Here is a 25,738-nt window from a genome sequence, read left to right as displayed (position 1 = left end):
TAACTGTTACATAATTGTTACAAATGGATAAATCTTTGAGTCAGCCTAGCAGCTGCATGTCCTAACAGGACACCATAAATCCTTTACAGTGTAACAAATTGATTGGTAACACTTAAAGGCTGGAGAGCAGTTATATGCCTTACTAGCATACTCAATATACCACATTATTACACCAGTTACCACGATTATTGACAGCGCATTTGATATATTATATTACCCTCACACTGAGTCTGTTTACCTTTAGATAACTAAGTGACCGAATATGTAACGGTTTCTCTATCATAAGACTGTTACAAAGTGAGATAGATATATTTGGAAGTCAGTCAAATAGCTGTGTGTTTCAGCGGTTTATAAGAAAATTCCTCATTGTGGAATCTGGACCACTAAGGGTTATTATATATATAGCACATGGAATTGCCACATCTCCCTATATGATAATTTCATTACACTGTAACATAATAAGAATTAACTCTTTAACAGTGTAAATAGAGAGTAATGAATCTCTGACACATGGAATATATTATTTCTTAGATGAATTGGATAAACCATTATGACAGACACTTTGCTTCCTAATAAGAATTGAGGTGGCTATACCTCTAAGGAAAGCATTATTGCCTACGCCTAGATCAGATTAAATAAGATCTGGCTGAATATATGAAGGAAGGTTGCTATTTATATGAGAATTGGAATTGCTATATTCCTTAAGGCAACCCCACCGATTGATATATGTTGTCAATTAAGTATATCTGAACGGCTATATCTGGACCAGATTTAATAAGATCTGGCTGATTATATGAAGGAGGGCTGCTATTTATATTAGAATTGCCATATTCCTTAAGGCAACCGCACCTGTTGGTATATCTCGCCAATTAACTATATCTAAACAGCTAAATTAAAGCTATTCATCATTTTTTTAGTTTGGATATTAATAAATATGATCTTTCCATGATGCATAGAGATTTCCCTATCAAGTGATTCCTTATCCGATATAGAAAGCTATGGTATTGAATTTAGGAATATAGTCTTAGGGGACACAGAGAAATAAGTGATCCCCATCTACCTAAGCACCCCACAAATTGGAGGTTAGCTTACCGGTTATACTCAATCACCCCCACAAATTCGCCAATGGGGATGGCTTCCCGGGAGGTAACCCCTATTGAGTGAAGGGAGTATATAGGATACGACCCAGTGGTACCTGACGACATAGATACTAACAGCTATTTAATAACATTACGCTAGAAAGTGATTATTAGCAACATATATATCTATATAAACAACCCCGCCAGGGTTGTGCCTTCAAAAATAATCACACACGGACACGCTTTTTAAACCTTTTTTTCACATCTCTTTATTCTTCTTATGCACATGTATGTTAGTTCTGTGATTTTAACCTTTATGTTTCACTGCAGTTTGGGATAATAATATTAATATTTATCCAATTTTAATACATACTTAATAAAGGTTATATTTTATGATTCATTCATTCTGTCCAGTGCGTCAACAGTGCAGATTTCTTCTTGTTTTTTCTCCCAAATTCTATAACAATGACAGTAAATGTTGTTACTTTTCAAACAGAACTTTCTTGACCATGCTACTTGCTTGAAAGATCTGGGAGCACATGGAAAACAGTACAAACCATGCAGTATCACAAGAGCCTTTATTTGATCTTTCATGAAGATAGAGCAGAATTGAGGACACGTCAACAATTTCTGCCGAAGGTGGTTCATCTTTCCACATGGTGCCTTTGGCCACTGACACCTTCGTTGAGTCAAAGTCTCTGGCTGTGGTCAGAACTTTGAAAATTTATGTCACCAGAACGGTTCAGATTAGGAAAACAGAGGCTCTGTTTGTCCTGTATGCTCCCAACAGGATTGGGTGTCCTGCTTCCATGTAGACCATTATGCGCTGGATCTGTGGTAAGATTCAGCATGCTCATTCCACGGCAGGATTGCCGTTACTGAATTAGGTGAAGACCCATTCTACTAGAAAGGTGGGTTCATCCTGGGCAGCTGGTCGGGGAGTCTCGGCATTGCAACTTTGCCGAGCAGCTATTTAGTAAACACTTTTGCTAAGTTTTACAAGTTTGATACCTTGGCTGATGATAACCTCAAGTTGGGTCATTCGGTGCTGCAGAGTCGTACGCACTCTCCCACCCGTTCAAGAGCTTTGGTATAACCCCATGGTTCTTAATGTGACCCCAGCATCCTCTAGGTCGTATGAGAAAATAGGATTTTAATACCTACCGGTAAATCCTTTTCTCTTAGTCCGTAGAGGATGCTGGGCACCCGTCCCAGTCCATACTGTGTCTGCAGTTATTACTTGTGGTTATACACATGTTGTGTTATGGTTCTGGTCAGCTTTTTGCTGCAATTGTTCATGCCGTTGGCTTGTGTTCTGTTGAATGCCACGTTCTGCGGCATGCTTAAGGTGTGAGCTGGTAAGATGCTCACCTTAGTTTAACAATAAATCCTTTCCTCGAAATGTCCGTCTCCCTGGGCACAGTTCCTATAACTGGAGTCTGGAGGAGGGGAATAGAGGGAGGAGCCAGTTCACACCCTTTGAAAGTCTTAAAGTGCCCATGTCTCTTGCGGATCCCGTCTATACCCCATGGTTCTTAATGTGACCCCAGCATCCTCTACGGACTAAGAGAAAAGGATGCCCTTGCGCACTATCCTGACTTCTCCTCCCGTCTGCTTACTTTGTGCCTTCCAACGCACAATGCGAACTACAGGTGGTGCTGCAGGGCCCACACCCTTTTACTTGCCTTACAGAACAGCTCTGGAGCTGTTACAGTGCCCAGCTGCTGCAAGAAATCAGCTTGAATGCTTCAGGGGATGGGGCATGGCCAACATGAGCCCCACACCAAAGGAGGGTGGGGGTGTTTAATGCGAACTAGGGGTCATCCAAGCACCGCAAAAGGCCGCCATGCCCTGCATGCCCCTTTTCTCTTTTCATATGCAGATGAGAGTTCCAGCCAACTTTGGTCCACTGCTAGGATGACATCACCGTATGCAAATCCGTCTTCTGCAGACCTTCCCCCTGGAATGCTTGTACTAGTTGTTGCATATGGTTTGATATTTGATGGTGCTTCAATATTAGGCAGCCTTCCACCCTCCCATGTTCATCTGAAAAGATGTGGTCTCCCTGCAGTTGTTGTCCCCAGACGAGAGTTCCCTTGTGCGTCCTCAGTTGAATCTCCTTAACTTGACGGGGGAGGGGCTGCCCGAGCAGCCACCCTCCCCAGCCCTATCCCAACTCATACTTATTTTGCATATGAGATCTCTTGATCATGAAGATTGTTCTCACAGGGTGAGGTTCATCCATTATATTTTAAAATAGGAAGGTACAAATTACATATTTGAATTGCATCTATGTGCTGGATTCAAATGTCCCCCCCCCCTTCCTTTCTCAATTGTGCCCGTCAGCAGCTATTCTAAGGTTGCTGCCAATGGGTGTGACACATTAATTTCTTCTGTGGGGTACACTGGACTCCACAAGGATTCACATTGGGGTGTAGAGTAGGATCTTGATCTGAGGCACCAACCGGCTCAAAGCTTTTGACTGTTCCCAAGATGCTCAGTGCATTCTCCTCTATAACCCCGCTTCCATGAACAGGGAGCTCAGTTTGTAGTTGGTGCCTTCAGTAGCAGGCCTCTTAACAGGGGCCTGCCTCAGGCAGCCTATTCTTAGCTATTAATTTTGACAAGAAAAGAAGAACTTGTTTTATGAGAATCTACAAGGGCTGCAGCAGGCTAGGTCTAATAGACATCTTTACTGCAGCTTCATCACTCCCAGCGGCGCTGTATACTCCCGTGCCCTGGTTGCTGGGTCACTGCAGCGGAGGCTCCAGTTTCTTCCTAAGGTCAGTCACACACACACCGCCCTTCCGGATCACGAGGCCGCTGATGAAGGGGAGCGTGGCCGTAGGGGGTGGACCGTGTGCGCACTGGCGTGGACACTGATTACTGGGCAGCCGCTCCACTAGCCACCAGGTACAGTTAAGGAGCACAGGTCTGGGAGTTTTACTCCTATATTAACCCAATTTTGTACTGCCCGCAGCGCATTGTGATAGGTAATAGGGCCTGATTCAGGTTGGATTGCAATCACAATAAGCGATCCAACTGCAAAAATTGCTAAGAGCATACGCATGTGCCTGCATTTTCTGCGGCACCCCGCAGAGAATGCGATCGCCTCTGCCTGTCAATCGGGGCGGGGGGGGGGGGAGAGGGGGGTCAGCAACACTCCATTTCCAAGTCAGGGATGGAGCGGTGCGGGGGCAAGGCTTCAAAATGGGGTCTGCAACGGAGGAGACACAGGGGGCGTGGTCACAGCGGCTGTATGACATCACATTCAGCCGCTGTGATCACAAAAATGGTGGCGGCTTCCTGCGCGCACATACAGTCTGCACCAGCAGGAGGCTACACCATTTTATATGATCACGCTGAACTGCAGTGCGACTGCAATTACAGCATGGTCAAGAATGGAGGCGTCATGCTCGGTGGCCATGCCCTGTCACTGTGCAGGAGCCAGCACCGCACACACACTAGTCCCCGGGTGCAGCCCCCAACCCCCGGGACACCCGGAGCAACAAAATGTAGATTCAGGCCACCAGGCCACGCCCCTACCTATGAAACCATGCCTCCTTTTTACCATTGCACTGCTTATCTGCGCGCACTGCATTACAATCTCCCTCGCCACCTCTCTGGGTGTCACCAGTGATAGTGACACCTCTGCCATGCTTGTAGCAGCTGGTCCTAAGATCTACGCCTCAAGCCCTGAGTGTTTGCCCTTGTGACTTGTTGATCATCATAGCGAAGCAGATGCTTACAGAAAACTGCAGGGGCTTAGATTGAAAATAAAAAAATTGATGGGTATAAGGTAGAGAGGAGCGGGTTCGGTTCTCCGAGAACCGAATTCCCGACGAACTCCACGTGGTTTACACTGGTCCGAGGCAGGCTCGGTTGTTCCCGCCTGACTCGGAAAACCTGAACAAGGGAAAATGTCATCATCCCGCTGTCGGATTCTCGCGAGATTCGGATTCCATATAAAGAGCTGCGCGTTGCCGCCATTTTTACTCGTGCATTGAAGAGAGAGCGGAGAGGACGTGGCTATGTTCTCTCAGTGGAAATCTCAATATCAGTGCTCAGTATCAGTGGTTACTTATTGCTGCTCTGTAATACTAGTAGTGTGTCTCTCCTGCTCAGTGTCAGTTCTCAGTAGTATCCTCATCAGTGCTCAGTATCACTGCTCATTGTCTTGTGCTGCATTGTGGTGCTCAGCATACTACAGTACATTACTAATAGTCCAGTGCTGCATCTTGCTGCTCAGTGTCAGTTCTAGTATCCTCATCAGTGCTCACTATCACTGCTCATTATATTGTGGTGTTCTGTATACTACAGTAACATAGTAATATAGTAACATATAGTAACATAGTTTTTGAGGTTGAATAGAGGCAAATTGCCCATCGTGTTCAACCTGTTTTAAGTTGTGATGATTCTACATACTTGCTGAATAATGTTTTATGACTAGTTAGCTACTATAACTCATGTTACCCCCGGATTAACCATGTTGATATTTTAAGTATTATAACCTTGGATAGCTTTTTCATTCAGAAATGTATCCATTCCTTTTTTAAATCCAATTACAGAGTCCGCCATTACCACCTTCCCTGGCAGGGAATTCCACATCCTGATTGCCCTAACAGTGAAGATCATAGTTCACCTGGCAGGTAAGTAGGAGTTGGGCTAGAGCTGTGGAGGATTGCTGCTCGGGCACCCCCTGTCAAGTGAAGGAGATCCAACTGAGGCAGCACAAGGGAACTCTCGAAAGAAGAACAAGGCTAGAGGAAGATCTGAGACAAAGAAATCTGACTTTTACCAGAGCTGACCAGAGGAAAGCACAAACACAGTCCCCCACTACCACAAATAATGCAGTCGAGTTTCCCACATTTGGGGAAATCACAGGGGTCAGCATACCCAGAGTGCAATGAATGAACCTCACCCTGGGAGAACAATCTTCATGACCATGGTATCTCCTATGCAAAATAAGTATGATTTGGGATAGGGCTGGGGAGGGCCGCTGCTCAGGCACATCTCTGTCAAGTAAAGGAGATTCAACTGAGGCAACACAAGGGAACTCTCATCTGGGGACAACAACTGCAGGGAGAACACATATTTTCAGATGAACATGGGAGGGCAGAAGGCTGCCTAATACTGAAGCACCCCCAAACAACAAACCAAATGCAACTACTAGTGCAAACATTCCTGGTAGTAGGCCTGCAGCAGATGGATTTGCATATGGTGATGTCATCCAAGCAGTGGGTCAAAGTTTGCTTCAACCCTCGTCTGCATATGAAAATAAAAATGGGGTGTGCAGGGCATGGCTGCCTTTTGCGGCGCTTGGATGACCCCTAGTTCGCATTAAACACCTCCACCTTCCTTCGGTGTGGGGCTCATGTTGGCTATGCCCCAGCCCCTGAAGCATTAAAGCTGATTTCTTGCAGCAGCTGGGCACTGTAACAGCTCCAGAGCTGCTCTGTAAAGCAAGTAAAAGGGTGTGGGCCCTGCAGCACTACCTGTAGTTTGCATTGTGCGTTGGAAGGCACAAAGTAAGCAGACGGGAGAAGTCAGGATAGTGCACAAGGGCATAGAAGGGAGCGGCTCAAGAAAAGAGAAGTGGAAACAGACAGCAAACTAGGCTGGAGAGAGACCTGAGACAAAGAGATCTGAATTATACGAGAGCCGACCAGAGGAAACACAAATTATGTAATCAAGTGTCCCACATTTGGGGAAATCGTAGGAGCAGCACACCCAGAGTGCATTGGGTGAGCCTTGCCCTGGGAGAAGCACCTTCCTGATCATAGTATCTCACCTGGCAGGTAAGTAGGAGTTGGGCTAGAGCTGGGGAGGGTCGCTGTTCGGGCACCCCCCTGTCAAGTGAAGGAGATCCAACTGAGGCAGCACAAGGAAACTCTCGAAAAAAGAACAAGGCTAGAGGAAGATCTGAGACAAAGAAATCTGACTTTTACCAGAGCTGACCAGAGGAAAGCACAAACACAGTCCCCCACTACCACAAATAATGCAGTCGAGTTTCCCACATTTGGGGAAATCACAGGGGTCAGCATACCCAGAATGCAATGAATGAACCTCACCCTGGGAGAACAATCTTCATGACAATGGTATCTCCTATGCAAAATAAGTATGATTTGGGATAGGGCTGGGGAGGGCCGCTGCTCAGGCACATCTCTGTCAAGTAAAGGAGATTCAACTGAGGCAGCACAAGGGAACTCTCATCTGGGGACAACAACTGCAGGGAGAACAGATATTTTCAGATGAACATGGGAGAGCAGAAGGCTGCCTAATACTGAAGCACCCCCAAACAACAAACCAAATGCAACAACTAGTACAAGCATTCCTGGGAAAAGGTCTGCAGAAGACGGATTTGCATACGGTGATGTCATCCAAGCAGTGGGCCAAAGTTGGCTGGAACCCTCATCTGCATATGAAAAGAGAAAAGGGGTATGCAGGGCATGGCGGCCTTTTGCGGCGCTTGGATGACCCTTAGTTCGCATTAAACACCTCCACCCTCCGTCGGTGTGGGGCTCATGTTGGCTATGCCCCAGCCCCTGAAGCATTCAAGCTGATTTCTTGCAGCAGCTGGGCACTGTAACAGCTCCAGAGCTGCTCTGAAAGGCAAGTAAAAGGGTGTGGGCCCTGCAGCACTACCTGTAGTTTGCATTGTGCGTTGGAAGGCACAAAGTAAGCAGACAGGAGAAGTCAGGAGAGTGCACAAGGGCATAGAAGGCAGCGGCTCAAGAAAAGAGAAGTGGAAACAGACAGCAAACTAGGCTGGAGAGAGACCTGAGACAAAGAGATCTGAATTATACGAGAGCCGACCAGGGGAAACACAAATTATGCAGTCAAGTTTCCCACATTTGGGGAAATCGCAGGAGCAGCACACCCAGAGTGCAATGGGTGAGCCTTGCCCTGGGAGAAGCACCTTCATGATCATAGTATCTCACCTGGCAGGTATGTAGGAGTTGGGCTAGAGCTGGGGAGGGTCGCTGCTTGGGTACCCCCCTGTCAAGTGAAGGAGATCAAACTGAGGCAGCACAATGGAACTCTCGAAAGAAGAACAAGGCTAGAGGAAGATCTGAGACAAAGAAATCTGACTTTTACCAGAGCTGACCAGAGGAAAACACAAACACAGTCCCCCACTACCACAAATAATGCAGTTGAGTTTCCCACATTTGGGGAAATCACAGGGGTCAGCATACCCAGAATGCAATGAATGAACCTCACCCTGGGAGAACAATCTTTATGACCATGGTATCTCCTATGCAAAATAAGTATGATTTGGGAATTGGCTGGGGAGGGCCGCTGCTCAGGCACATCTCTGTCAAGTAAAGGAGATTCAACTGAGGCAGCACAAAGGAACTCTCATCTGGGGACAACAACTGCCGGGAGAACACATATTTTCAGATGAACATGGGAGGGCAGAAGGCTGCCTAATACTGAAGCACCCCCAAACAACAAACCAAATGCAACAACTAGTACAAGCATTCCTGGGGGAAGGTCTGCAGAAGACGGATTTGCATACAGTGATGTCATCCAAGCAGTGGGCCAAAGTTGGCTGGAACCCTCATCTGCATATGAAAAGAGAAAAGGGGTATGCAGGGCATGGCGGCCTTTTGCGGCGCTTGGATGACCCTTAGTTCGCATTAAACACCCCCACCCTCCTTCGGTGTGGGGCTCATGTTGGCCATGCCCCAGCCCCTGAAGCATTCAAGCTGATTTCTTTCAGCAGCTTGGCACTGTAACAGCTCCAGAGCTGCTCTGTAAGGCAAGTAAAAGGGTGTGGGCCCTGCAGCACTACCTGTAGTTTGCATTGTGCATTGGAAGGCACAAAGTAAGCAGACAGGAGGAGAAGTCAGGATAGTGCACAAGGGTGTAGAAGGGAGGGGCTCAAGAAAAAAGAAGTGGAAACAGACAGCAAACTAGGCTGGAGAGAAACCTGAGACAAAGAGATCTGAATTATATGAGAGCCGACTAGGGAAAACACAAATTATGCAGTCAAGTTTCCCACATTTGGGGAAATCGCAGGGGCAGCACACCCAGAGTGCAATGGGTGAGCCTTGCCCTGGGAGAAGCAACTTCATGATCATAGTATCTCACCTGGCAGGTAAGTAGGAGTTGGGCTAGAGCTGGGGAGGGTCGCTGCTCGGGCACCCCCCTGTCAAGTGAAGGAGATCCAACTGAGGCAGCACAAGGGAACTCTTGAAAGAAGAACAAGGCTAGAGGAAGATCTGAGACAAAGAAATCTGACTTTTACCAGAGCTGACCAGAGGAAAGCACAAACACAGTCCCCCACTACCACAAATAATGCAGTTGAGTTTCCCACATTTGGGGAAATCACAGAGGTAAGCTACCCAGAATGCAATGAATGAACCTAACCCTGGGAGAACAATCTTCATGACCATGGTATCTCCTATGCAAAATAAGTATGATTTGGGATAGGGCTGGGGAGGGCCGCTGCTCAGGCACATCTCTGTCAAGTAAAGGAGATTCAACTGAGGCAGCACAAGGGAACTCTCATCTGGGGACAACAACTGCAGGGAGAACACATATTTTCAGATGAACATGGGAGGGCAGAAGGCTGCCTAATACTGAAGCACCCCCAAACAACAAACCAAATGCAACAACTAGTGCAAGCATTCCTGGGGGAAGGCCTGCCGCAGATGGATTTGCATATGGTGATGTCATCCAAGCAGTGGGTCAAAGTTGGCTTCAACCCTCGTCTGCATATGAAAAGAGAAAAGGGGCATGCAGGGCATGGCGGCCTTTTGCGGCGCTTGGCTGACCCCTAGTTTGCATTAAACACCTCCACCCTCCGTCGGTGTGGGGCTCTTGTTGGCTATGCCCCAGCACCTGAAGCATTCAAGCTGATTTCTTGCTGCAGCTGGGCACTGTAACAGCTCCAGAGCTGCTCTGTAAGGCAAGTAAAAGGGTGTGGGCCCTGCAGCACTACCTGTAGTTTGCATTGTGCGTTGGACGGCACAAAGTAAGCAGACAGGAGAAGTCAGGAGAGTGCACAAGGGTATAGAAGGCAGCGGCTCAAGAAAAGAGAAGTGGAAACAGACAGCAAACTAGGCTGGAGAGAGACCTGAGACAAAGAGATCTGAATTATACGAGAGCCGACCAGGGGAAACACAAATTATGCAGTCAAGTTTCCCACAGGAGTATATAGGATACGACCCAGTGGTACCTGACGACATAGATACTAACAGCTATTTAATAACATTACGCTAGAAAGTGATTATTAGCAACATATATATCTATATAAACAACCCCGCCAGGGTTGTGCCTTCAAAAATAATCACACACGGACACGCTTTTTAAACCTTTTTTTCACATCTCTTTATTCTTCTTATGCACATGTATGTTAGTTCTGTGATTTTAACCTTTATGTTTCACTGCAGTTTGGGATAATAATATTAATATTTATCCAATTTTAATACATACTTAATAAAGGTTATATTTTATGATTCATTCATTCTGTCCAGTGCGTCAACAGTGCAGATTTCTTCTTGTTTTTTCTCCCAAATTCTATAACAATGACAGTAAATGTTGTTTCTTTTCAAACAGAACTTTCTTGACCATGCTTCTTTTTTGAAAGATCTGGGAGCACATGGAAAACAGTACAAACCATGCAGTATCACAAGAGCCTTTATTTGATCTTTCATGAAGATAGAGCAGAATTGAGGACACGTCAACAATTTCTGCCGAAGGTGGTTCATCTTTCCACATGGTGCCTTGGGCCACTGACACCTTCGTTGAGTCAAAGTCTCTGGCTGTGGTCAGAACTTTGAAAATTTATGTCACCAGAACGGTTCAGATTAGGAAAACAGAGGCTCTGTTTGTCCTGTATGCTCCCAACAGGATTGGGTGTCCTGCGTCCATGTAGACCATTATGCGCTGGATCTGTGGTAAGATTCAGCATGCTCATTCCACGGCAGGATTGCCGTTACTGAATTAGGTGAAGACCCATTCTACTAGAAAGGTGGGTTCATCCTGGGCAGCTGGTCGGGGAGTCTCGGCATTGCAACTTTGCCGAGCAGCTATTTAGTAAACACTTTTGCTAAGTTTTAAAAGTTTTAGAGTAAAGGAGATTCAACTGAGGCAGCACAAGGGAACTCCCATCTGGGGACAACAACTGCAGTGAGAACACATATTTTCAGATGAACATGGGAGGGCAGAAGGCTGCCTAATACTGAAGCACCCCCAAACAACAAACCAAATGCAACAACTAGTACAAGCATTCCTGGGGGAAGGTCTGCAGAAGACGGATTTGCATACAGTGATGTCATCCAAGCAGTGGGCCAAAGTTGGCTGGAACCCTCATCTGCATATGAAAAGAGAAAAGGGGTATGCAGGGCATGGCGGCCTTTTGCGGCGCTTGGATGACCCTTAGTTCGCATTAAACACCCCCACCCTCCTTTGGTGTGGGGCTCATGTTGGCCATGCCCCAGCCCCTGAAGCATTCAAGCTGATTTCTTGCAGCAGCTTGGCACTGTAACAGCTCCAGAGCTGCTCTGTAAGGCAACTAAAAGGGTGTGGGCCCTGCAGCACTACCTGTAGTTTGCATTGTGCATTGGAAGGCACAAAGTAAGCAGACAGGAGGAGAAGTCAGGATAGTCCACAAGGGTATAGAAGGGAGGGGCTCAAGAAAAAAGAAGTGGAAACAGACAGCAAACTAGGCTGGAGAGAGACCTGAGACAAAGAGATCTGAATTATATGAGAGCCGACCAGGGGAAACACAAATTATGCAGTCAAGTTTCCCACATTTGGGGAAATCGCAGGGGCAGCACACCCAGGTGAGATACTATAATCAGGACGGTGCTTCTCCCAGGGCAAGGCTCACCCATTGCACTCTGGGTGTGCTGCTCCTACGATTTCCCCAAATGTGGGACACTTGACTGCATAATTTGTGTTTCCTCTGGTCGGCTCTCGTATAATTCAGATCTCTTTGTCTCAGGTCTCTCTCCAGCCTAGTTTGCTGTCTGTTTCCACTTCTTTTTTTCTTGAGCCCCTCCCTTCTATACCCTTGTGCACTATCCTGACTTCTCCTCCCGTCTGCTTACTTTGTGCCTTCCAATGCACAATGCAAACTACAGGTAGTGCTGCAGGGCCCACACCCTTTTACTTGCCTTACAGAGCAGCTCTGGAGCTGTTACAATGCCCAGCTGCTGCAAGAAATCAGCTTGAATGCTTCATGGGATGGGGCATGGCCAACATGAGCCCCACACCAAAGGAGGGTGGGGGTGTTTAATGCGATCTAGGGGTCATCCAAGCACCGCAAAAGGCTGCCATGCCCTGCACGCCCCTTTTCTCTTTTCATAAGCAGATGAGGGTTGAAGCCAACTTTGACCCACTGCTTGGATAACATCACCATATGCAAATCCATCTGCTGCAGGCCTTCCCCCAGGAATGCTTGCACTAGTTGTTGCATTTGGTTTGTTGTTTGGGGGTGCTTCAGTATTAGGCAGCCTTCTGCCCTCCCATGTTCATCTGAAAATATGTGTTCTCCCTGCAGTTGTTGTCCCCAGATGAGAGTTCCCTTGTGCTGCCTCAGTTGAATCTCCTTTACTTGACAGAGATGTGCCTGAGCAGCGGCCCTCCCCAGCCCTATCCCAAATCATACTTATTTTGCATAGGAGACACCATGGTCATGAAAATTGTTCACCCAGGGTGAGTTTCATTCATTGCATTCTGGGTATGCTGACCCCTGTGATTTCCCCAAATGTGGGAAACTCGCCTGCATTATTTGTGGTAGTGGGGGACTGTGTTTGTGTTTTCCGCTGGTCAGCTCTGGTAAAAGTCAGATTTCTTTGTCTCAGATCTTCCTCTAGCCTTGTTCTTCTTTCGAGAGTTCCATTGTGCTGCCTCAGTTGGATCTCCTTCACTTGACAGGGGGGTGCCCGAGCAGCGACCCTCCCCAGCTCTAGCCCAACTCCTACTTACCTGCCAGGTGAGATACTATGATCTTGAAGGTGCTTCTCCCAGGGCAAGGCTCACCCATTGCACTCTGGGTGTGCTGCCCCTGCGATTTCCCCAAATGTGGGAAACTTGACTGCATAATTTGTGTTTCCCCTGGTCGGCTCTCGTATAATTCAGATCTCTTTGTCTCAGGTCTCTCTCCAGCCTAGTTTGCTGTCTGTTTCCACTTCTCTTTTCTTGAGCCGCTCCCTTCTATGCCCTTGCGCACTATCCTGACTTCTCCCGTCTGCTTACTTTGTGCCTTCCAACGCACAATGCGAACTACAGGTAGTGCTGCAGGGCCCACACCCTTTTATTTGCCTTACAGAGCAGCTCTGGAGCTGTTACAGTGCCCAGCTGCTGCAAGAAATCAGCTTGAATGCTTCAGGGGCTGGGGCATAGCCAACATGAGCCCCACACCGAAGGAGGGTGGAGGTGTTTAATGCGAACTAGGGGTCATCCAAGCGCCGCAAAAGGCCGCCATGCCCTGCATAACCCTTTTCTCTTTTCATATGCAGATGAGGGTACCAGCCAACTTTGGCCCACTGCTTGGATGACATCACCGTATGCAAATTCGTCTCCTGCAGACCTTCCCCCAGGAATGCTTGTACTAGTTATTGCATATGGTTTGATATTTGATGGTGCTTCAGTATTAGGCAGCCTTCCGCCCTCCCATGTTCATCTGAAAAGATGTGGTCTCCCTGCAGTTGTTGTCCCCAGACGAGAGTTCCCTTGTGCTTCCTCAGTTGAATCTCCTTAACTTGACGGGGGAGGGGCTTGCCCGAGCAGCCACCCTCCCCAGCCCTATCCCAACTCATGCTTATTTTGCATATGAGATCTCTATATCATGAAGATTGTTCTCACAGGGTGAGGTTCATCCATTATATTTTAAAATAGGAAGGTTCAAATTACATATTTGAATTGCATCTATGTGCTGGATTCAAATGTTCCTCCCCCTTCCTTTCTCAATTGTGCCCGTCAGCAGCTATTCTAAGGTTGCTGCCAATGGGTGTGACACATTAATTTCTTCTGTGGGGTACACTGGACTCCACAAGGATTCACATTGGGGTGTAGAGTAGGATCTTGATCTGAGGCACCAACCGGCTCAAAGCTTTTGACTGTTCCCAAGATGCTCAGCGCATTCTCCTCTATAACCCCGCTTCCATGAACAGGGAGCTCAGTTTGTAGTTGGTGCCTTCAGTAGCAGGCCACTTAACAGGGGCCTGCCTCAGGCAGCCTATTCTTAGCTATTAATTTTGACAAGAAAATAAGAACTTTTTTTATGAGAATCTACAAGGGCTGCAGCAGGCTAGGTCTAATAGACATCTTTACTGCAGCTTCATCACTCCCAGCGGCGCTGTATACTCCCGTGCCCTGGTTGCTGGGTCACTGCAGCGGAGGCTCCGGTTTCTTCCTAAGGTCAGTCACACACACACCGCCCTTCCGGATCACGAGGCCGCTGATGAAGGGGAGCGTGGCCGTAGGGGGTGGACCGTGTGCGCACTGGCGTGGACACTGATTACTGGGCAGCCGCTCCACAAGCCACCAGGTACAGTTAAGGAGCACAGGTCTGGGGGTTTTTCTCCCATATTAAACCAATTTTGTACTGCCCGCAGCGCATTGCGATAGGTAATAGGGCCTGATTCAGGTTGGATTGCAATCACAATAAGCGATCCAACTGCAAAAATTGCTAAGAGCATACGCAAGTGCCTGCATTTTCTGCGGCACCCCGCAGAGAATGCGATCGCCTCTGCCTGTCAATCGGGGCAGGGGGGGAGAGGGGGGTCAGCAAAACTCCATTTCCAAGTCAGGGATGGAGCGGTGCGGGGGCAAGGCTTCAAAATGGGGTCTGCAACGGAGGAGACACAGGGGGCGTGGTCACAGCGGCTGTATGACATCACATTCAGCCGCTGTGATCACAAAAATGGTGGCGGCTTCCTGCGCGCACATACAGTCTGCACCAGCAGAAGGCTACACCATTTTTTATGATCACGCTGAACTGCAGTGCGACTGCAATTACAGCATGGTCAAGAAGGGAGGCGTCATGCTGGGTGGCCATGTCCTGTCACTGTGCAGGAGCCAGCACCGCTCACACACTAGTCCCCGGGTGCAGCCCCCAATTCCCGGGACACCCGGAGCAACAAAATGTAGATTCAGGCCACCAGGCCACGCCCCTACCTATGAAACCATGCCTCCTTTTTACCATTGCGCTGCTTATCTGCGCGCACTGCATTACAATCTCCTTCGCCACCTCTCTGGGTGTCACCAGTGATAGTGACACCTCTGCCATGCTTGTAGCAGCTGGTCCAAAGATCTATGCCTCAAGCCCTGAGTGTTTGCCCTTGTGACTTGTTGATCATCATAGCGAAGCAGATGCTTACAGAAAACTGCAGGGGCTTAGATTGAAAATAAAAAAAATTATGGGTATAAGGTAGAGAGGAGCGGGTTCGGTTCTCCGAGAACCGAATTCCCCACGAACTCCACGTGGTTTACACTGGTCCGAGGCAGGCTCGGTTGTTCCCGCCTGACTCGGAAAACCTGAACAAGGGAAAATGTCATCATCCCGCTGTCGGATTCTCGCGAGATTCGGATTTCATATAAAGAGCTGCGCGTTGCCGCCATTTTTACTCGTGCATTGAAGAGAGAGCGGAGAGGACGTGGCTATGTTCTCTCAGTGGAAATCTCAATATCAGTGCTCATTATCAGTGGTTACTTATTGCTGCTCAGTAATACTAGTAGTGTGTCTCTCCTGCTCAGTGTCAGTTCTCAGTAGTATCCTCATCAGTGCTCAGTATCACTGCTCATTGTCTTGTGCTGCATTGTGGTGCTCAGCATACTACAGTACATTACTAATAGTCCAGTGCTGCATCTTGCTGCTCAGTGTCAGTTCTAGTATCCTCATCAGTGCTCACTATCACTGCTCATTACATTGTGGTGTTCTGTATACTACAGTAACATAGTAATATAGTAACATATAGTAATATAGTTTTTGAGGTTGAAAAGAGGCAAATTGCCCATCGTGTTCAACCTGTTTTAAGTTGTGATGATTCTACATACTTGCTGAATAATGTTTTATGACTGGGAGTTTTTTTAAGGTCAGTGCGCTTAGTCTCGCGTCCAAATATTCCTTTAAAGCAAAGGGTCGTCAAACAGGTTCTACTGTTTGGATTCAGTCAGTTGTGGATGCTCCGTCAGAAAACACCTCTCCAAACTTCTTTGGTGGCTGCTCAGTTCTTCAGAATATGACTTGGGTATGTTCAGTCATGAAATTCTGTGAAGGCAGGGGAGAAGAACAAGCGCCATATGGTGTAGTATTTTGAATAAATTGGAGTGATAGATAGGTATATACGAAGTAAGTACCGGATAGATTCTTGAGATTAGGCCTGTCTGTCTCACTAAATTCTTTGTGGCTGTTCCCCACCTAGGAGACAAAAGATCATCGCCATATGGTGTAGTAACCTCAGATATATCTTGGGGTACCCTCCCCTCTATTTCATGCGTACCAAAAGGAAAATTCAATATAGCATATAGGATATATTTATATCCAGGTAGATCAAGTCGGTCCAATATGATGTAATGGCTGAATCAGTCGACTGTTGCTGCCTTATATAGTATTATCAATAAAAAATTTTAATCCACAAAATAATAATACAAATTCAGATAAAAAATAAATAAAACAAATCAGAAAATCTTAGCTGATTGGTGTAGGCAGTAGTTAGGTCAGTCTCAACGCGTTTCGCCTCCAGGGCTTCCTCAGGAGAATACATCATATCAAAAGATACACATATTTATAGTGCTTTCAGTTTCGTTTTGGCCAGCACTTCCGGTTCTAACCTAAACCGGAAGTGACGCGGCAGTGGCCGGGACGAGCCGCGTCACTTCCGGTTTCACGGAGCAAACGGACTCTATGTCCGTCTTGCGCTACTTATACAGACTGATCTAAAATTTATATTAACACTGCACCACCAATGCAATCTAATGTTAAATATCAAGCCACATATGCATTTAGTATGTAAGTCGGACCGAGCACTTCCGGTTCCGGAAATGACGCGAACCGGAAGTGCTGGCCAAAATGAAACTGAAAGCACTATAAATATGTGTATCTTTTGATATGATGTATTCTCCTGAGGAAGCCCTGGAGGCGAAACGCGTTGAGACTGACCTAACTACTGCCTACACCAATCAGCTAAGATTTTCTGATTTGTTTTATTTATTTTTTATCTGAATTTGTATTATTATTTTGTGGATTAAAATTTTTTATTGATAATACTATATAAGGCAGCAACAGTCGACTGATTCAGCCATTACATCATATTGGACCGACTTGATCTACCTGGATATAAATATATCCTATATGCTATATTGAATTTTCCTTTTGGTACGCATGAAATAGAGGGGAGGGTACCCCAAGATATATCTGAGGTTACTACACCATATGGCGATGATCTTTTGTCTCCTAGGTGGGGAACAGCCACAAAGAATTTAGTGAGACAGACAGGCCTAATCTCAAGAATCTATCCGGTACTTACTTCGTATATACCTATCTATCACTCCAATTTATTCAAAATACTACACCATATGGCGCTTGTTCTTCTCCCCTGCCTTCACAATGTTTTATGACTAGTTAACTACTACAACTCATGTTCCCCCTGGATTAACCATGTTGATATTTTAAGTATTATAACCTTGGATAGCTTTTTCATTCAGAAATGTATCCATTCCTTTTTTAAATCCAATTACAGAGTCCACCATTACCACCTTCCCTGGCAGGGAATTCCACATCCTGATTGCCCTAACAGTGAAGATCATAGTATCTCACCTGGCAGGTAAGTAGGAGTTGGGCTAGAGCTGTGGAGGATTGCTGCTTGGGCACCCCCTGTCAAGTGAAGGAGATCCAACTGAGGCAGCACAAGGGAACTCTCGAAAGAAGAACAAGGCTAGAGGAAGATCTGAGACAAAGAAATCTGACTTTTACCAGAGCTGACCAGAGGAAAGCACAAACACAGTCCCCCACTACCACAAATAATGCAGTCGAGTTTCCCACATTTGGGGAAATCACAGGGGTCAGCATACCCAGAATGCAATGAATGAACCTCACCCTGGGAGAACAATCTTCATGACCATGGTATCTCCTATGCAAAATAAGTATGATTTGGGATAGGGCTGGGGAGGGCCGCTGCTCAGGCACATCTCTGTCAAGTAAAGGAGATTCAACTGAGGCAGCACAAGGGAACTCCCATCTGGGGACAACAACTGCAGGGAGAACACATATTTTCAGATGAACATGGGAGGGCAGAAGGCTGCCTAATACTGAAGCACCCCCAAACAACAAACCAAATGCAACAACTAGTGCAAGCATTCCTGGGGGAAGGCCTGCAGCAGATGGATTTGAATATGGTGATGTCATCCAAGCAGTGGGTCAAAGTTGGCTTCAACCCTCGTCTGCATATGAAAAGAATAAAGGGGTGTGCAGGGCATGGCGGCCTTTTGCGGCGCTTGGATGACCCCTAGTTCGCATTAAACACCTCCACCCTCCTTCGGTGTGGGGCTCATGTTGGCTATGCCCCAGCCCCTGAAGCATTCAAGCTGATTTCTTGCAGCAGCTGGGCACTGTAACAGCTCCAGAGCTGCTCTGTAAAGCAAGTAAAAGGGTGTGGGCCCTGCAGCACTACCTGTAGTTTGCATTGTGCGTTGGAAGGCACAAAGTAAGGAGACGGGAGAAGTCAGGATAGTGCACAAGGGTATAGAAGGGAGGGGCTCAAGAAAAAAGAAGTGGAAACAGACAGCAAACTAGGCTGGAGAGAGACCTGAGACAAAGAGATCTGAATTATATGAGAGCCGACCAGGGGAAACACAAATTATGCAGTCAAGTTTCCCACATTTGGGGAAATCGCAGGGGCAGCACACCCAGAGTGCAATGGGTGAGCCTTGCCCTGGGAGAAGCATCTTCATGATCATAGTATCTCACCTGGCAGGTAAGTAGGAGTTGGGCTAGAGCTGGGGAGGGTCGCTGCTCGGGCACCCCCCTGTCAAGTGAAGGAGATCCAACTGAGGCAGCACAAGGGAACTCTCGAAAGAAGAACAAGGCTAGAGGAAGATCTGAGACAAAGAAATCTGACTTTTACCAGAGCTGACCAGAGGAAAGCACAAACACAGTCCCCCACTACCACAAATAATGCAGTTGAGTTTCCCACATTTGGGGAAATCACAGGGGTCAGCATACCCAGAATGCAATGAATGAACCTAACCCTGGGAGAACAATCTTCATGACCATGGTATCTCCTATGCAAAATAAGTATGATTTGGGATAGGGCTGGGGAGGGCCGCTGCTCAGGCACATCTCTGTCAAGTAAAGGAGATTCAACTGAGGCAGCACAAGGGAACTCTCATCTGGGGACAACAACTGCAGGGAGAACACATATTTTCAGATGAACATGGGAGGGCAGAAGGCTGCCTAATACTGAAGCACCCCCAAACAACAAACCAAATGCAACAACTAGTTCAAGCATTCCTGGGGGAAGGCCTGCCGCAGATGGATTTGCATATGGTGATGTCATCCATGCAGTGGGTCAAAGTTGGTTCAAACACCTTTGCAAAGTTCTATAAGTTTGATACCCTGGCTGAGGAGGACCTCCTGTTTGCTCAATCAGTGCTGCAGAGTCATCCGCACTCTCCTGCCCGTTTGGGAGCTTTGGTATAATCCCCATGGTCCTTACGGAGTCCCCAGCATCCTCTAGGACGTAAGAGAAAATAAGATTTTAAACCTACCGGTAAATCTTTTTCTCGTAGTCCGTAGAGGATGCTGGGTGCCCGTCCCAAGTGCGGTCTACTTCTGCAAGACTTGTATATAGTTATTGCTTACATAAGGGTTATATGTTAGTTTTCATCGGTCTTGGACTGATGCTATGTTGTTTTCATACTGTTAACTGGGTAGTATATCACAAGTTATACGGTGTGATTGGTGTGGCTGGTATGAATCTTGACCTTGGATTAACAAAAATCCTTTCCTCGTACTGTCCGTCTCCTCTGGGCACAGTTTCTCTAACTGAGGTATGGAGGAGGGGCATAGAGGGAGGAGCCAGTGCACACCCAGATCAAAAGTCTTTCTTAAAGTGCCCATGTCTGCTGCGGAGCCCGTCTATCCCCCATGGTCCTTACGGAGTCCCCATCATCCTCTACGGACTACGAGAAAAAAAAATTACCGGTAGGTTTAAAATGTTATTTTTTTCTCTGCAACCCACTGCTAAATTGTGCTTCCTAGCTGTTTTTTATAAAATCACTTAATTAAATCTAACTCTGATTACGTCAGAGAAGGCCAGGTACCCTACACCATAAGAGGGGGTATGAAATTTTGACTTGTCTTCTTAAAGATCACCAAAATCTGTTGACAAGGTCAATTACATCCCTGGGTGGGATTGAACCACCAACCTTTTGGTTAATAGCCCATGTAAGTGCAAGAAATCCTGAAGCACTCACTCATCATGGGAAAGTACCAATGTGTTTCTTACAAAAATTCTCCAGATTATTGACTTTTTAAAGTTTTTCTAGGAAACGTTCTAGATGAATGCTTATTAGCCTTTGTCAGTATTGACTTTTGCAAGGTGTCTCTGTGGCGCAATCGGTTAGCATGTTTGGCTATTAACCAAAAGGTTGGTGGTTCAATCCCACCCAGGGATGTAATTGACCTTGTAATCAGATTTTGGTGATCTTTAAGTAGACAAGTCAAAATTTCAAAAACCCCCCTTATGGTGTAGGGTACCTGGCCTTCTCTGATGTAATCAGAGTTAGATTTGATTAAGTGATTTTATAAAAAAACAGCTAGGAAGCACAATTTAGCAGTGGGTTGCAGAGAAAAAAAATTATGCTGGCAGAAAAGTACAATTGAGTGATTAAACAGCTCTTCATTTTCTGATTTTATGTTTATGCTAACAAATTTGCTCTCTGAAAAGTGTCCACAAAGCCAAGTCTCTGATTAACACCTTTGTAGGAATGGTTTTTCACCTATTACTGAATTAAACTTGCTTCATTGGAAAGGCATCAAAGATGCATCCTCATTTCAATGTCTACTGAAATAATACAGGTTGACACCAGGAAACGTCACTGCATCATTGCTGCTTCCTCATGGGGAAGTCTGTTTAATGTGAAAACAAGGTGATATCTAATCAGCACACAGGTAAGGAATTAAGAAAATCTTTCTTTATGGGTGAAGATGTTTCTCACAAATTGTTGTCCCAATGCATCATTGAAATTCAAGATGGAAGATGATTTTCATATATCACTTGTACATTTTGCATTGCTCTTCTGGTGACAATGTAGTTTGTTTTTGTCAATTACCATTTCAGTAATAGGGTAAAGAAAATTAAGTGGATTTTTTAAAGAAAACAATGCTGTCAATATACTATTAAAACAAATTAAAATGATAAAAGTTATTGTACTTTAAGTAAAAATAAAAGAGCCAAAATATCAATCCCAGTTTTTGATTACTTTAATTATAAAAAAAAAAATGCACATAGCAGAGGATAGTTTCGATCAATCGACCTCTGGGGTATGGGCCCAGCATGCTTCCATTGCACTACTCTGCTGCTCATGGAAGTGTAAGAGATCCTGAAGACTAAATTGATTAAAGGCCTAAAAGTACTTGACTATAAGGAAAGACTTACTAGGCTGAATATTTATACACTAGAAAAGAGGTGCCTAAGAGGAGATATTATTAATATCTTCAAATATGTAAAGATACATAACAAAGAGTTATCAGAGGAATTATTTATTAAAAGAACACGTGGTCACTCGCTGCGACTGGAGGAAAGTTCAGAACGCAATGGAGGAAAGGATTCTTCACTGTTAGGGCAATCAGGATGTGGAATTCCCTGCCAGGGAAGGTGGTAATGGCGGACTCTGTAATTGGATTTAAAAAAGGAATGGATACATTTCTGAATGAAAAAGCTATCCAAGGTTATAATACTTAAAATATCAACATGGTTAATCCGGGGGTAACATGAGTTATAGTAGCTAACTAGTCATAAAACATTATTCAGCAAGTATGTAGAATCATCACAACTTAAAACAGGTTGAACACGATGGGCAATTTGCCTCTATTCAACCTCAAAAACTATGTTACTATATTACTATGTTATTGTAGTATACAGAACACCACAATGCAATGAGCAGTGATAGTGAGCACTGATGAGGATACTAGAACTGACACTGAGCAGCAAGATGCAGCACTGGACTATTAGTAATGTACTGTAGTATGCTGAGCACCACAATGCAGCACAAGACAATGAGCAGTGATACTGAGCACTGATGAGGATACTACTGAGAACTGACACTGAGCAGGAGAGACACACTACTAGTATTACTGAGCAGCAATAAGTAACCACTGATACTGAGCACTGATATTGAGATTTCCACTGAGAGAACATAGCCACGTCCTCTCCGCTCTCTCTTCAATGCACGAGTAAAAATGGCAGCAACGCGCAGCTCTTTATATGGAATCCGAATCTCGCGAGAATCCGACAGCGGGATGATGACATTTTCCCTTGTTCAGGTTTTCCGAGTCAGGCGGGAACAACCGAGCCTGCCTTGGACCAGTGTAAACCACGTGGAGTTTGTGGGGAATTCGGTTCTCGGAGAACCGAACCTGCTCCTCTCTACCTTATACCCATCAATTTTTTTATTTTCAATCTAAGCCCCTGCAGTTTTCTGTAAGCATCTGCTTCGCTATGATGATCAACAAGTCACAAGGGCAAACACTCAGGGTTTGAGGCGTAGATCTTAGGACCAGCTGCTACAAGCATGGCAGAGGTGTCACTATCACTGGTGACACCCAGAGAGGTGGCGAGGGAGATTGTAATGCAGTGCGCGCAGATAAGCAGCGCAATGGTAAAAAGGAGGCATGGTTTCATAGGTAGGGGCGTGGCCTGGTGGCCTGAATCTACATTTTGTTGCTCCGGGTGTCCCGGGGGTTGGGGGCTGCACCCGGGGACTAGTGTGTGAGCGGTGCTGGCTCCTGCACAGTGACAGGGCATGGCCACCCAGCATGACGCCTCCCTTCTTGACCATGCTGTAATTGCAGTCGCACTGCAGTTCAGCGTGATCATAAAAAATGGTGTAGGCTCCTGCTGGGGCAGACTGTATGTGCGCGCAGGAAGCCGCCACCATTTTTGTGATCACAGCGGCTGAATGTGATGTCATACAGCCGCTGTGACCATGCCTCCTGTGTCTCCTCTGTTGCAGACCCCATTTTGAAGCCTTGCCCCCGCACCGCTCCATCTCTGACTTGGAAATGGAGTGTTGCTGACCCACCTCTCCCCCCCTTCCCCGCCCCGATTGACAGGCAGAGGCGATCACATTCTCTGCGGGGTGCCGCAGAAAATGCAGGCACATGCGTATGCTCTTAGCAATTTTTGCAGTTGGATCGCTTATTGTGATTGCAATCCAACCTGAATCAGGCCCTATTACCTATCACAATGCGCTGCGGGCAGTACAAAATTGGGTTAATATAGGAGAAAAACCCCCAGACCTGTGCTCCTTAACTGTACCTGGTGGCTAGTGGAGCGGCTGCCCAGTAATCAGTATCCACCGCAGTGCGCACACGGCCCACCCCCTACGGCCTCGCTCCCCTTCATCAGCGGCCTCGTGATCCGGAAGGGTGGTGTGTGTGTGACTGACCTTAGGATGAAACCGGAGCCTCCGCTGCAGTGACCCAGCAACCAGGGCACGGGAGTATACAGCGCCGCTGGGAGTGATGAAGCTGCAGTAAAGATGTCTATTAGACCTAGCCTGCTGCAGCCCTTGTAGATTCTCATAAAACAAGTTCTTCTTTTCTTGTCAAAATTAATAGCTAAGAATAGGCTGCCTGAGGCAGGCCCCTGTTAAGCGGCCTGCTACTGAAGGGCACCAACTACAAACTGAGCTCCCTGTTCATGGAAGCGGGGTTATAGAGGAGAATGCACTGAGCTTCTTGGGAACAGTCAAAAGCTTTGAGCCGGTTGGTGCCTCAGATCAAGATCCTACTCTACACCCCAATGTGAATCCTTGTGGAGTCCAGTGTACCCCACAGAAGAAATTAATATGTCACACCCATTGGCAGCAACCTTAGAATAGCTGCTGACGGGCACAATTGAGAAAGGAAGGGGGGGGGGGACATTTGAATCCAGCACATAGATGCAATTCAAATATGTAATTTGTACCTTCCTATTTTAAAATATAATGGATGAACCTCACCCTGTGAGAACAATCTTCATGATCAAGAGATCTCATATGCAAAATAAGGATGAGTTGGGATAGGGCTGGGGAGGGTGGCTGCTCGGGCAGCCCCTCCCCCGTCAAGTTAAGGAGATTCAACTGAGGAAGCACAAGGGAACTCTCGTCTGGGGACAACAACTGCAGGGAGACCACATCTTTTCAGATGAACATGGGAGGGCGGAAGGCTGCCTAATACTGAAGCACCATATGCAACAACTAGTACAAGCATTCCTGGGGGAAGGTCTGCAGCAGACGGATTTGCATACGGTGATGTTATCCAAGCAGTGGGCCAAAGTTGACTGGAACCCTCATCTGCATATGAAAAGAGAAAAAGGGCATGCAGGGCATGGCGGCCTTTTGCAGTGCTTGGATGACCCCTAGTTCACATTAAACACCCCCACCCTCCTTTGGTGTGGGGCTCATGTTGGCCATGCCCCATCCCCTGAAGCATTCAAGCTGATTTCTTGCAGCAGCTGGGCACTGTAACAGCTCCAGAGCTGTTCTGTAAGGCAAGTAAAAGGGTGTGGGCCCTGCAGCACCACCTGTAGTTCGCATTGTGCGTTGGAAGGCACAAAGTAAGCAGACGGGAGGAGAAGTCAGGATAGTGCGCAAGGGCATTCTTTTCTCTTAGTCCGTAGAGGATGCTGGGGTCACATTAAGAACCATGGGGTATAGACGGGATCCGCAAGAGACATGGGCACTTTAAGACTTTCAAAGGGTGTGAACTGGCTCCTCCCTCTATGCCCCTCCTCCAGACTCCAGTTATAGGAACTGTGCCCAGGGAGACGGACATTTCGAGGAAAGGATTTATTGTTAAACTAAGGTGAGCATCTTACCAGCTCACACCTTAAGCATGCCGCAGAAAGTGGCATTCAACAGAACACAAGCCAACGGCATGAACAATTGCAGCAAAAAGCTGACCAGAACCATAACACAACATGTGTATAACCACAAGTAATAACTGCAGACACAGTATGGACTGGGACGGGTGCCCAGCATCCTCTACAGACTAAGAGAAAAGGATTTACCGGTAGGTATTAAAATCCTATTTTCTCATACGACCTAGAGGATGCTGGGGTCACATTAAGAACCATGGGGTTATACCAAAGCTCTTGAACGGGTGGGAGAGTGCGTACGACTCTGCAGCACCGAATGACCCAACTTAAGGTTATCATCAGCCAAGGTATCAAACTTGTAAAACTTAGCAAAAGTGTTTACTAAATAGCTGCTCGGCAAAGTTGCAATGCCGAGACTCCCCGACCAGCTGCCAAGGATGAACCCACCTTTCTAGTAGAATGGGTCTTCACCTACTTCAGTAACGGCAATCCTGCCGTGGAACGAGCATGCTGAATCTTACCACAGATCCAGCGCATAATGGTCTACATGGAAGCAGGACACCCAATCCTGATGGGAGCATACAGGACAAACAGAGCCTCTGTTTTCCTAATCTGAACCGT

General features: G+C 46.6%; 12 non-coding genes and 2 pseudogenes across 12 annotated transcripts; 4 read left to right on the top strand and 10 right to left on the bottom strand.

Annotated features, from left to right (window-relative positions):
- Positions 1 to 5,887: 5,887 nt before the first annotated feature.
- On the bottom strand, positions 5,888 to 6,051 carry LOC135041253 (U1 spliceosomal RNA). Its single transcript, XR_010234956.1, has one exon. It is a non-coding gene; the product is annotated as a U1 spliceosomal RNA (small nuclear RNA).
- A 671-nt stretch (positions 6,052 to 6,722) lies between these two features.
- On the bottom strand, positions 6,723 to 6,885 carry LOC135041229 (U1 spliceosomal RNA). Its single transcript, XR_010234935.1, has one exon. It is a non-coding gene; the product is annotated as a U1 spliceosomal RNA (small nuclear RNA).
- A 152-nt stretch (positions 6,886 to 7,037) lies between these two features.
- Positions 7,038 to 7,201, bottom strand: LOC135041258 (U1 spliceosomal RNA). Its single transcript, XR_010234961.1, has one exon. It is a non-coding gene; the product is annotated as a U1 spliceosomal RNA (small nuclear RNA).
- Positions 7,202 to 7,872: 671 nt separating this feature from the next.
- LOC135041204 (U1 spliceosomal RNA) lies at positions 7,873 to 8,035 on the bottom strand. The gene has a single exon (XR_010234915.1). It is a non-coding gene; the product is annotated as a U1 spliceosomal RNA (small nuclear RNA).
- A 152-nt stretch (positions 8,036 to 8,187) lies between these two features.
- Positions 8,188 to 8,351, bottom strand: LOC135041255 (U1 spliceosomal RNA). The gene has a single exon (XR_010234958.1). It is a non-coding gene; the product is annotated as a U1 spliceosomal RNA (small nuclear RNA).
- Positions 8,352 to 9,042: 691 nt separating this feature from the next.
- LOC135041208 (U1 spliceosomal RNA) lies at positions 9,043 to 9,188 on the bottom strand (annotated as a pseudogene).
- Positions 9,189 to 9,340: 152 nt separating this feature from the next.
- LOC135041274 (U1 spliceosomal RNA) lies at positions 9,341 to 9,503 on the bottom strand. Its single transcript, XR_010234977.1, has one exon. It is a non-coding gene; the product is annotated as a U1 spliceosomal RNA (small nuclear RNA).
- A 2,361-nt stretch (positions 9,504 to 11,864) lies between these two features.
- LOC135041235 (U1 spliceosomal RNA) lies at positions 11,865 to 12,020 on the top strand. The gene has a single exon (XR_010234939.1). It is a non-coding gene; the product is annotated as a U1 spliceosomal RNA (small nuclear RNA).
- Positions 12,021 to 12,695: 675 nt separating this feature from the next.
- LOC135041172 (U1 spliceosomal RNA) lies at positions 12,696 to 12,859 on the top strand. The gene has a single exon (XR_010234889.1). It is a non-coding gene; the product is annotated as a U1 spliceosomal RNA (small nuclear RNA).
- Positions 12,860 to 13,011: 152 nt separating this feature from the next.
- On the top strand, positions 13,012 to 13,174 carry LOC135041196 (U1 spliceosomal RNA). The gene has a single exon (XR_010234908.1). It is a non-coding gene; the product is annotated as a U1 spliceosomal RNA (small nuclear RNA).
- Positions 13,175 to 18,019: 4,845 nt separating this feature from the next.
- LOC135041189 (U1 spliceosomal RNA) lies at positions 18,020 to 18,183 on the bottom strand. The gene has a single exon (XR_010234904.1). It is a non-coding gene; the product is annotated as a U1 spliceosomal RNA (small nuclear RNA).
- A 692-nt stretch (positions 18,184 to 18,875) lies between these two features.
- On the bottom strand, positions 18,876 to 19,017 carry LOC135041193 (U1 spliceosomal RNA; annotated as a pseudogene).
- Positions 19,018 to 19,169: 152 nt separating this feature from the next.
- LOC135041233 (U1 spliceosomal RNA) lies at positions 19,170 to 19,333 on the bottom strand. Its single transcript, XR_010234937.1, has one exon. It is a non-coding gene; the product is annotated as a U1 spliceosomal RNA (small nuclear RNA).
- A 1,304-nt stretch (positions 19,334 to 20,637) lies between these two features.
- TRNAN-AUU (transfer RNA asparagine (anticodon AUU)) lies at positions 20,638 to 20,711 on the top strand. The gene has a single exon. It is a non-coding gene; the product is annotated as a tRNA-Asn (tRNA).
- The last annotated feature ends 5,027 nt before the right edge of the window (positions 20,712 to 25,738 follow it).

This window comes from Pseudophryne corroboree, unplaced genomic scaffold (genome assembly GCF_028390025.1).
Source record: "Pseudophryne corroboree isolate aPseCor3 unplaced genomic scaffold, aPseCor3.hap2 scaffold_796, whole genome shotgun sequence".
Taxonomy (NCBI): Eukaryota; Metazoa; Chordata; class Amphibia; order Anura; family Myobatrachidae; genus Pseudophryne; species Pseudophryne corroboree.
The sequence above is the reverse complement of the archived record's forward strand: the minus strand, read 5'-3'. Positions and strand labels throughout refer to the sequence as shown.